Consider the following 11,968-nt stretch of genomic DNA (forward strand, 5'->3'; position numbering starts at 1 on the left):
TATTTTCCTTTAGTCTTCTCTGAGTCCAGGTCAATCAATTAAATTACCACAAGAGTTTCAACTGGCTTCTCTCTTCACTCCATTTCCCCTAGATCAATTCACTGTGTCTCTTACACAAAAGAAACCAAGACAGTCCCTTAATGTAATTTTAAGATTTCTGTTCAGGTGCTCAAATATGCTGGTTCTAATATAAACTGCCATTTGAGATACTACCACATTCTTGCCTTAAGAGCAGGATAAATTTTAGTTTTTAGGGGCACCCTTCATAGCAGCTTCAGAACACCAACAGAGCAGACTTCCTTTTCTAAGCAAAAAAATGTACTTGGTGGAGTCCTTTTCTCCAGCTTTATACCACCCAGCACAAACTTCCTCATCCGGGCTATCTTACGTTATTAACAGTTATTGGGACTTCTCCTGAGAAAGTCATTTGCTTTTATGTACAGCTATACAGATACACTCTGTTCCACTTTATTGCCAAAGCAGGTTCTAACACATAAAAACGGATAAGACACCTCTCCTCCATCTCCCAGGCAAAGAATTGCAGCGGTATTGTGCAGGTTCCTCTGTGTGTCTCTGCTTGTTTGTTTTTCTAATTTATTTCTATTTTATTTTATTTTATTTTTAATCGTTTTTTTTGAGACAATATAAAAAAGTTTACATAAAAGAGGAGAGGCAGGTAAAAACCTTTACAGCATAGTTATTACAAAATATCCTGGATATAAGGTTAAGACTGAGAGTAACATCTTAAAGAATTAAATGTGGTAGTAATAAACTTTAAATCGACTTAGAGTCACTTTACAACTCCAGAAGTTGCAATAGATAAAGGTTACCTGAACATAAATGCTTTGCCTACTTTTTATAATTTAAATAAATAACAGTAAAACAAAATTATTCAACCATATAATGTAAAACGTACAACTCAGAGTTGATTAGGAGAAGATTATCTAACATCTAGTCAGGGGTATGATTATTGGGAGTCTGTATGGAGTGATAAGCTACGGAATGAACACAGGTGAGGTAAAGAGGAAGTTTGCACCATGAGAGACCTTACATTGGACTGACCGGGTATGTGGCTGTATATATGTTTGTTTTTATGTCAGAATAATGGGTTACAAAACTGGTGGCGTAGGGGTGGAGGGGGTAGGAGGGATAATTTTATTTGGTAGAGAGTTCTAGTGTGCAAGTCTGTCTTATCTAGTACACGAAAGGAATATTGTTCCATCAGTCTGATGTGTCTGGTGGTAGATAGAATTTGCGTGAAGGAGGGGGGACTTTTGCTTCTCCATGTCCTGGCAATAGTCAGTTTAACTGCCATGAAAAGGTATATTGTGAGGGCCTCTGTAGGGTTGTTTAATGTGGGGACTGGCATGTGCAGAAGGGCGACTTCCGGTAGGTAGATACCTAGGCGGTTAAGTGTGTCGTATGATTTTTTCCACAGGGGCTGAATTTTGGGGCATGACCACCAGATGTGTATTTGCGTACCCGGTAGTCTGCACAGCCGCCAGCACAGAGGAGATTTTGCGTTGTATGTTTTGTGCAGGTGGACTGGAACTAGGTGCCATCTGACTAAAATTTTATAATGCAGCTCCCATAGAGTAGCGCAGTGGAGTAATTGTCTAGTTCTCTGTATCCTGCTCTGCCATATGTCTATGTCCACAAGGAATCCTATTTCTTTCTCCCAGGTGACATATTGTGGGATTTTGAGGGAAGGTTTCATGTTGGTCAGAAGGGTGTAATGTAGGGATTGCGGGTGTTTGATGATTAGTCCACATGTGTTCCCAGATGGTGGGTGGCTGAAGGGCGAAATAAGGAACTAATCCGGTAGGCTTCAAATTGTAATTTCGGGGGTATGTTGAATTTGGCGCAGAGCTGCAGGTGAGAGAGCCAAGTTCCCGAGTCATAAAAATCTGTGACTGAATTGATATTCAGGGCCTGCCATTTGTCAAAGGGTGTCTCGGGCAGTGAAAATAAAGCTGCTGACAACTAGAGGGCAGGTGATGGGTGAGGTGATATGTTGGGGTCATGTCGGATAGAGTCCCAAAGTTTTAAAGCATCATGAAGTGTAGGTGTCCTAGCTTATGTCTGTGATGTGAGGGGATCCATAAGAGATCTGTAAGGGTAAGGTTGGGTGGTAATGTGGAAGATTCCACTAGGAACCAGCCAAAAGTATTTTGGTTTAATATTATTCCAGTCTAGGATGTGTGAGAGTCTGGAGGCGTTGAAGTAGGTAAAGAGGTTAGGAAGAGCAAGTCCCCCTTGTGCGTAAGGTCGTTCTAAGGTGTGTCTGGCAGTATTAGGCCGTCTGCCTTTCCAGATATAATTAGTGATTTGCCCTTGGAGCTTGTTCAATACAGGTCTTGGGATGTTGTATGGGATACAGCGGAACAGATAAGTGATTTTGGGGAGAAAGGACATCTTAATGGCCGCAATTCTCCCCGACCAAGATATTTCTCTGTATTCCCATGTGCCTAGCAGTTTATGGAACTCCGTAAGTCGCTCTGTGAAATTTTTGTATATGGTTGAAGTGGGATCTGGAGTCAGGTTGACACCCAATATCTTTACTGAGTCAGTTTTCCAGTTAAATTTGTATTGGTCTTGCAGGGCTTTAAGTGTCTGAGGTGGGATATTTACTGAGAGAGCTTCCGTCTTATCTATGTTTAACTTATAGAAGCTTAAGGAGCTAAATGTCTCGATGATCTTGAAGACTGCTGGAATATATTCTATTGGGGAAGTAAAAAATAGGGTGATGTCATCTGCGTAGAGCGAGATTTTGTGTGTATGATTACTGGTTTCCTGACCTTTCACCAAGGGGTCCATCCTGATTGCTTGCGCTAATTTATTTCTATTATCTATTTCAATTCCTTATCTTATGTGAGATATTGAGTATTGTCCCTTTAAGTCCATCATATGTTTTGTGTGCAAAAGATGTGTATAATTTAAAATCGAGTTTGCAATACAAAAATACGCATCAAACAAAAATAAATATTATTGTACTTATTGTACTTTAATACATGATTGCGTTTTAAATAAAAAAGAATATATTTATTTATATATAAATATATATATATATATACACACACATATATATATATATATATATATATATATATATATATATATACATATACATATAGATTATAACTACATGTCCTTATCAATCTTCTAATTGACTTGTAGTACTTCGGTTCCCTTCTCTTCAAGTCACTATATTTACGGAGACATTGACATCTTGTTCTTTTACTTTTCAAAATCCTATGCATTCTTCTTAGCATCATGTATATAATTTTGTCACGGCATTCCTGTTTCACAGCTCTTACACTCCCAATATATTTTGGAAAATATTTATCCGTTCCAAAAACTAAAATTACCAATTCACCAGCACTAAAAGGTTTTGGAAGCGACATGCTTGACGATGACATCATTAATGTTTACGTCAATCATTAGTCTAGTGATCGCGATATTTAGCAAAGAAATAAATTCTGTATATGTAAAATATATATATATATATATATATACATATTTTAATTTCTGTTTTCTGTAAAGTATTAAAATTAAAAAATGATAATCTGAATAGTAATAAAGTATATATTTGATGTAAGTATGCTGTCAATGAAAAATAACAGAATATAAGACAATTATTATTAATTGTCTTTAAATGTAAATAGAATAATTATTAATACAATATTGTTATGTTTTTGTTAAGTGTTACATATGTTTATATATATTATAATTTATTAGGTTATTGTACAGTTTCAAAGTTGCAAAATCTAAAAAAAAATTAAATTGTTCAACCTTAAATAAATAAGTTTTTATTATGTTTTTTTTGACAATTTTTTGTGTAATCTTTATTTATAGTTATTAGCACAAAGATAGTCTAACTTTTTCTCCAATAAACATTATTAAAACTGGTTTTAGGCCTTTTTTTCAATTTTATATTTTTTTTGAGTTAGTGTGTAAAATGCTTTTGTTTTGTTTGTTTTTTTATAACAATTCAAAAGAAAATGGGCTAGCAACACACTTGCATACAGGTGGGTTGAATTTCATGCATCTCATACCATTTTCTCCAAGAGAGAAGGGAGAGAAAAGAAGGGGAGGGGAAAAAAGGGAGGGGAAGGAAAGCAGGAAGGGAGGGAGAGAGAGAGAAGGGAAAAGTGGTGAGGGAAAGAAAGGAGTCAAAGAAGGGAGCAAGGGAGGGAGCTGAGAGAAAGAAGGGAGGGAGTTGAGGGAGGAACGGAGGGAGAAAGGGAAAAAAGGAAGAAAGGAAGGAAGGGAAAGAAGTACACACTTTTAAACAATAATTGCCCTTTACATGCAACAACATACAGTAATTACCATTATTCAAGTAATGAAACTTTTTAAGTGTTTGTTTACTATTTACTCCATGTTTCATGAATGCAGAGAAAACTAGCTATTAGTAGCTAACATACATTTTAAATGAGAGTTTATGATTAGGCATCACAAGCTGATCTAAGCAGTGCCCAGATGCATCCAGTGCTGCAATAAGCACTGTGCTCGCAGACCCACCACAGCTGATAAGGGTTGGCAGCATATCGGCACAAGGTCTTCTCCTCCAGCCTCACCTTGGAAGCATATCCACAGTCAAGTTTCTCACCAAGAATGCTTCCACTGCAAAAATGCTTCCGACTCTAAATAAAGTAACGGTTTAAAGGAGCACTGCCTGTAAAGAGCAACCTTAATCAGCGCATGTGTCTTGTCTTCTCTGTAAAAGCCTGCACTTTATTGCTCACTGCACTGTGTGCTGGCTTTTAGAGAGAGGATAGGGCAGATATGCTGCCCCTCCAAAATCTGCTTCCCTAAGCACTTGCCTTGTTGGCCTAGGCCATCATACGCCCCTTCTTAAAGGTACAGTTGACAAAGCAATTTTTATTGTTTAAAAAATGTAGATAATACCTTTATTACCCATTCCCCAGTTTTGCATGACCAACACAGTTATAGTAATATGCTTTTTAACTCTCTGATTAGCTTATATCTATGAACCTGCTTCCAGCACCTTAATCACATGACTTAATGTTATGTTTTTTATCTATTGACTTGTATTTAGTATTGTCTTGTGCAAACTCTTAAATAACTCCCTATGTAATAATTAGGGATGGGCGAATGTTTCTAAAAATTTGAAATTTAAAATGAATTTTTATATATTTGTTCATTCGAATCGAATTTTGAATGTTTATATAACATTCTAACATTCTATTTTCAAATTTTCATTTTCAAATTTTTCAATAAAATTTGAAAATGTTCGTTCGAATAATAGAATGTTTAGCTATGTATTCATTCAATTTTGAAATGTAATATTTGAATTCGAATGTGACATTCTAATTTGAAAGAGTATTTCTAGTCTACAACTGTGTTTAATAAATGTAATATTCGAATTCGAATGCTACATTCGAATTCGAATGTCACATTCAAATTTGAAATAGTATTTCTAGTCTAATACTGTGTTTTAAATGTGATATTCGATTCGAATGTGATATTCGATTCGAATGTGATATTTGATTTGAATGTGACATTAGAATTCGAAATAGTATTTCTAGTCTAATACTGCGTTTTATGAATGTAATATTCGAATTTGAATGTGACATTCGATTCGAATGTGATATTTGATTTGAATGTGACATTCAAAATAGTGTTTCTAGTCTACAATTGTGTTTTATAAATGTAATATTCGAATTCGATGTGATATTCAAATGTGACATTCGAATTTGAATGTGACATTCAAAAACTGTAAATAACATTTAGAAAATTCGAATTTATAAGAATATTCGTTCTTATCAACATTCTATTATGTAAATCGAATTTCTACAATAACACTCGTTCTAACATTCGAATTCGGATATAAACACATTCCCCCATCCCTAGAAATAATACAGTTTGATCTATATGAGCCACATTAACTTTTCGGTCTCTTCTTGGGAAAATTAATTTAAAAAAAATCTGATAAAAGCCAGACCTCAAGGGCTTAGAAATTAGCATATGAGCCTACCTAGGTTTTGTTTCAAATAAGAATAACAAGAGAACAAAGACAATTTGATGATCTAAGTAATTTGGAAAGTTGATTCAAATTACAAGTCCTATCTGAATCCAGAAAGTTTAATTTTGAATAGAATGAATTTGAATGATACATGTTTAAATGGATTAACACCATCATTTGAAATGGTAATGAATACAACAAACAGTATTTAAAATTGCTATAGAAGCTCTAGACAATATTGTTATGTCACACAGACAATATCTTTTAACTACCCGCCTCAATAACCCTATAATAAATAGTATTAACCCCTAATCTGCCCTCCCTAACATCGCCGACACCTAACTTCAAGCATTAACCCCTAATCTGCCGACCGGAGCTCACGCTACTCTAAAAACAATTTTAACCCCTAAAGATAATTCTAACCCTAACACCCCCCTAAGTTAAATATAATTTTTATCTAACGAAATAAATTAACTCTTATTAAATAAATTAATCCTATTTAAAGCTAAATACTTACTAAAATAAACTTACTAAAATAAACCCTAATATAGCTACAATATAAATAATAATTATATTGTAGCTATTTTAGGATTAATATTAATTTTACAAGCAACTTTGTATTTATTTTAACCAGGTACAATAGCTATTAAATAGTTAATAACTATTTAATAGCTACCTAGTTAAAATAATTACAAAATTACCTGTAAAATAAATCCTAACCTAAGTTACAATTAAACCTAACACTACACTATCAATAAATTAATTAAATAAAATACCTACAATTATCTACAATTAAACCTAACACTACACTATCAATAAATTAATTAAATACAATACCTACAAATAAATACAATTAAATAAACTAACTAAAGTACAAAAATAAAAAAGAACTAAGTTACAAAAAATAAAAAAATATTTACAAACATTAGAAAAATATTACAACAATTTTAAACTAATTACACCTACTCTAAGCCCCCTAATAAAATAACAAAGACCCCCAAAATAAAAAAATGCCCTACCCTATTCTAAAATTAAAATAGAAAAGCTCTTTTACCTTACCAGCCCTGAAAAGGGCCCTTTGCGGGGCATGCCCCAAAGAATTCAGCACTTTTGCCTGTAAAAAAAAAAACCATACAATACCCCCCCAACATTACAACCCACCACCCACATACCCCAGCCAATCAGATTGAGCTCGCATTCTATTGGCTGTTCCGATCAGCCAATCGGATTGAACTTGATTCTGATTGGCTGATTCCATCAGCCAATCAGAATTTTCCTACCTTAATTCCGTTTGGCTGATAGAATCCTATCAGCCAATCGGAATTCGAGGGACGCCATCTTGGATGACGTCCCTTAAAGGAACCGTAATTCATCGGGAAGTCTTCGGTGAAGATGGATGTTCCGCGTCGGCGGGATGAACATGGATCCGGAAGAAAGAAGATTGAAGATGCCGCTTGATAGAAGACTTCAGCCCGATCATGGACCTTTTCAGCTCCCGCTTGGATGAAGACTTCAGCTGGATCATGGACATCTTCAGCCCCCGCTTGGGCTTGGATCAAGACATCGGAGGCTCTTCTGGATCGATCGGTGAACCCGGCGTGGTGAAGATAAGGTAGGAAGATCTTCAGGGGCTTAGTGTTAGGTTTATTTAAGGGGGGTTTGGGTTAGATTAGGGGTATGTGGGTGATGGGTTGTAATGTTGGGGGGGGTATTGTATGTTTTTTTTTACAGGCAAAAGAGCTGAATTCTTTGGGGCATGCCCCGCAAAGGGCCCTTTTCAGGGCTGGTAAGGTAAAAGAGCTTTTCTATTTTAATTTTAGAATAGAGTAGGGCATTTTTTTTATTTTAGGGGTCTTTCTTATTTTATTAGGGTGCTTAGAGTAGGTGTAATTAGTTTAACATTGTTGTAATATTTTTCTAATGTTTGTAAATATTTTTTTATTTTTTGTAACTTAGTTCTTTTTTATTTTTTGTACTTTAGTTAGTTTATTTCATTGTATTTATTTGTAGGTATTGTATTTAATTAATTTATTGATAGTGTAGTGTTAGGTTTAATTGTAGATAATTGTAGGTATTTTATTTAATTTATTTATTGATAGTGTAGTGTTAGGTTTAATTGTAACTTAGGTTAGGATTTATTTTACAGGTAATTTTGTTATTAACTATTTAATAGCTATTGTACCTGGTTAAAATAATTACAAAGTTGCCTGTAAAATAAATATTAATCCTAAAATAGCTACAATATAATTATAATTTATATTGTAGCTATATTAGGGTTTATTTTACAGGTAAGTATTTAGCTTTAAATAAGAATAATTTATTTAATAAGAGTTAATTTATTTTGTTAGATTTAAATTATATTTAACTTAGGGGGGTGTTAGGGTTAGACTTAGCTTTAGGGGTTAATACATTTATTAGAGTAGCGGTGAGATCCGGTCGGCAGATTAGGGGTTAATAATTGTAGGTAGGTGGCGGCGACGTTGGGGGCGGCAGATTAGGGGTTAATAAATATAATATAGGGGTCGACGGTGTTAGGGGCAGCAGATTAGGGGTACATAGGGATAATGTAGGTTGCGGCGGTGTACGGAGCGGCAGATTAGGGGTTAATAATAATATGCAGGGGTCAGCGATAGCGGGGGCGGCAGATTAGAGGTTAATAAGTGTAAGGTTAGGGGTGTTTAGACTCGGGGTTCATGTTAGGGTGTTAGGTGCAGACTTAGGAAGTGTTTCCCCATAGGAAACAATGGGGCTGCGTTAGGAGCTGAACTCTTTTTTGCAGGTGTTAAGTTTTTTTTCAGCTCAAACAGCCCCATTGTTTTCTATGGGGGAATCGTGCACGATCACGTTTTTGAAGCTGGCCGCGTCCGTAAGCAACGCTGGTATTTAGAGTTGCAGTGCCGGTAAATATGCTCTATGCTCCCTTTTTGGAGCCTAACGCAGCCCTTCTGTGAACTCTAAATACCAGCGGTATTTAAAAGTTGCGGGGGGGGAAAAAGCATGCGTAGCTAACGCACCCCTTTGGCCGCAGAACTCTAAATCTAGCCGATATTTTTTTCCATCTATATATTTCAAGTTTCTATCTATGCTAATTTTTATGTCTGACATTTTTTATATGTCTGTCTCAATTTCTTTATTTCAATATATCTATATTTTTAACTCTATCTTTCTCTTTCGTTTTAATTTTTAAATAATTTATATTTGTCTAAACCTATAAGTGCAAACCACCATATTAGAGAACCACAGGTAAAATAGCCAGGTGTATACCTAAACACAATCACATTATTTGTGAAATCTAAGGATGTTTACCAAGAGCATTGTTATGTCTTCCCTTTATAATTAAAATCTTTGTTGTTTTTTGTTTTGTTTTGTTTTTTAACCATTTGTATGTGAGGATAAATTCATTAATATAGCTATATGTGTAATAATATGCCTTTTGGTTAGATGGAAGTATACATATCAGTTACATATGAATTGGTTGGTGTTGTATACTTGTCAATTATTATGTCTGCTGACTGCTGATGAGAACCATGATTATTTTTGTCTCCAATATGTTATTGAACATACATTTTTATATTTTAAAATAAAAAATAAATAAAAAATTGAAGAATTTTTAACAAATAAACAATAGGATTTTTTTTATTACAATAAGGTATGACATAACATTTAATCATCAAATTATTGTTCAGACACCATGTCCCTTGTTGCCATACCACACCTATTAGGTTGTTCTCATCATAATTATTCTGTCCAATCATCAGTAGGTATGAGGATGTCTTCCTCTAACTGACACCCTCTCTTAATTGCATGTTATGTAGTATGCGGCAAACCAATATCATTTTAGCAACTTTCTCTGGTGCATACTGCATTGCCCGGCCAGAACGATTGAGACAGCGAAATTGCATTTTCAAAAGACCGAATGTCTTCTCTATTATCCCCCTGGTAGATTGATGTGCTTCATTGAAACAAACTTGGTTTCTAGGTTGTGGGTTGTTATAGGGAGTCAACAACCATTCTGTACATGAGTACCCTCTATCTCCTATTATGGGAAAAAAAATTGTATTAGTCTGAATTATTAGTAAATTAGATAATATAAATTGAAACGATACAACACATTTAATATCAATTGAACAACTGAGATGAATTATAAAAATAGATTATTTATTTTACATTTAAAGGGACATTATAGTCAAAATATAAATGCACATAGATGAAATACAACATTGGATAGAAACATATTTGCGATATACATGTATTGTCAAAAATGCTTCTAGTAAAAAGTTATTACTGTTTTAAGTTAGATTTTTTCTCTGTACGTGCATGTGAAACATAACAAGATATTATTGGTGCACCATTATTTTCAACACTGCATTTGCTCAGAGCATTAGTGGAGCTTGTATCATGTCAGCACTTAACAAATTGAGTCTTTACCAGATGGTACAAGCACCTTCGGCTCTCTGAAAAAATGGAGGTGCACGGTGCATACTTAAATACATTTTCGAAACAGTTATAAATTTTACTAGAAGCATTTTTGATAATGCATGTATATTACAAAAATGCTTCTATTCTAAAATTAAATGTATCCATGTGGATTACAATTTTGGCTTACCTAGATGCCATCCTTTGGGCATATCTCCATCCTCGAACTTTCAATATAATCCAGTTTGCCTTAAGATGTATGAATTATGATATGAGCCTGGGTAGTCTGAATGTACAATGATTATCTTCATATTGGGATCACAGAATCATCTGAACATTGAAGGGATACACGGGGGACACAAAATCTCCTTCTTCTTACTAATCGATTAGCGACATTTTCATCAATATTCTGTCTTCTAGACCGGATTTGCATCACACGGATAAGAAGCAAATACAGAAGTGTCTCCATAGCTCAAGAAATAAAGAATGTAAGTACAATGATGAATTTACAACCTTTTATATAGGTCTAGACTGGTGTCTAGGTTGACTTTCCTATTGTTTTGAACCTTGCCCGCCACCTAAAAGGTGGCGAGGTAAAAATCATGAGGTGGTAGCGAAAAAAGGTTGTGTGCGGATAAATAGATTTTTTAGTACATTTGTATTATTGCGACTTGGTTGTCAAATCTATCTATTTGCATTGAAAAATAGAGCGGTAGCGAGGATTGGCAGATAAGTATGTTCGCAAGTTTAAAAATAGGGTTTGGACATAGTTGATGGCTTTGTACATATCCGTGTGCGAGTTTTGACATGAAAATATTAGCTGGCAGCTCGCTGACATTCTCCTTATGTGTATTGCAGATACAATTCTTCATTTGTATGTTTAGAAAGTATAGTAGTCTTTTTCTCCCAGCATTAAGGAAAAGTAGTGTTGTTTGCCATGTTTATTTGTGGCAGACTACATGTACTAGAAGTGCTGAGAATGTATAGGTATTCCCTTGGAAGGTGTGTATCAACTGGATCATTACTAATGCAGTATTTTGACAGAGAAAAAGATGATAGATGATAGATAGATAGATAGAAAGAAAGATAGATGATAGATAGATAGATAGATAGATAGATAGATAGATGATAGATAGATAGATAGATAGATAGATAGATAGATAGATAGATAGATAGATGATAGATAGATAGATAGATAGATAGATAGATAGATAGATAGATTGGTGGATGATAGATAGATGGGTGGATGATAGATAGATGGGTGGATGATAGATAGATTAAAATATTTATTTGAAACATCTCCAAGTAATAGTAGTGATAATAATGATGTCATAATTCCAATGCATAGTATTAAAGAGATATGAAACCCATTTTTCTTTCATGCAATATTAAACAACTTTCTAATTTACTTCTTTTATCAAGGTGTCTTTATTTTCTTGGTATCATTTTTTGAAAAGCAGGGACTTATGCTTAGGAGGCAGCCAATTTCTGGAACACTAAGGGGCCTATCTATCAAGCTCCGGACACTAGAAACAGCAGTTATGAAGCAGCGGTCACAAAGAC

This window comes from Bombina bombina, chromosome 6, assembly GCF_027579735.1.
Source record: "Bombina bombina isolate aBomBom1 chromosome 6, aBomBom1.pri, whole genome shotgun sequence".
Classification (NCBI taxonomy): Eukaryota; Metazoa; Chordata; class Amphibia; order Anura; family Bombinatoridae; genus Bombina; species Bombina bombina.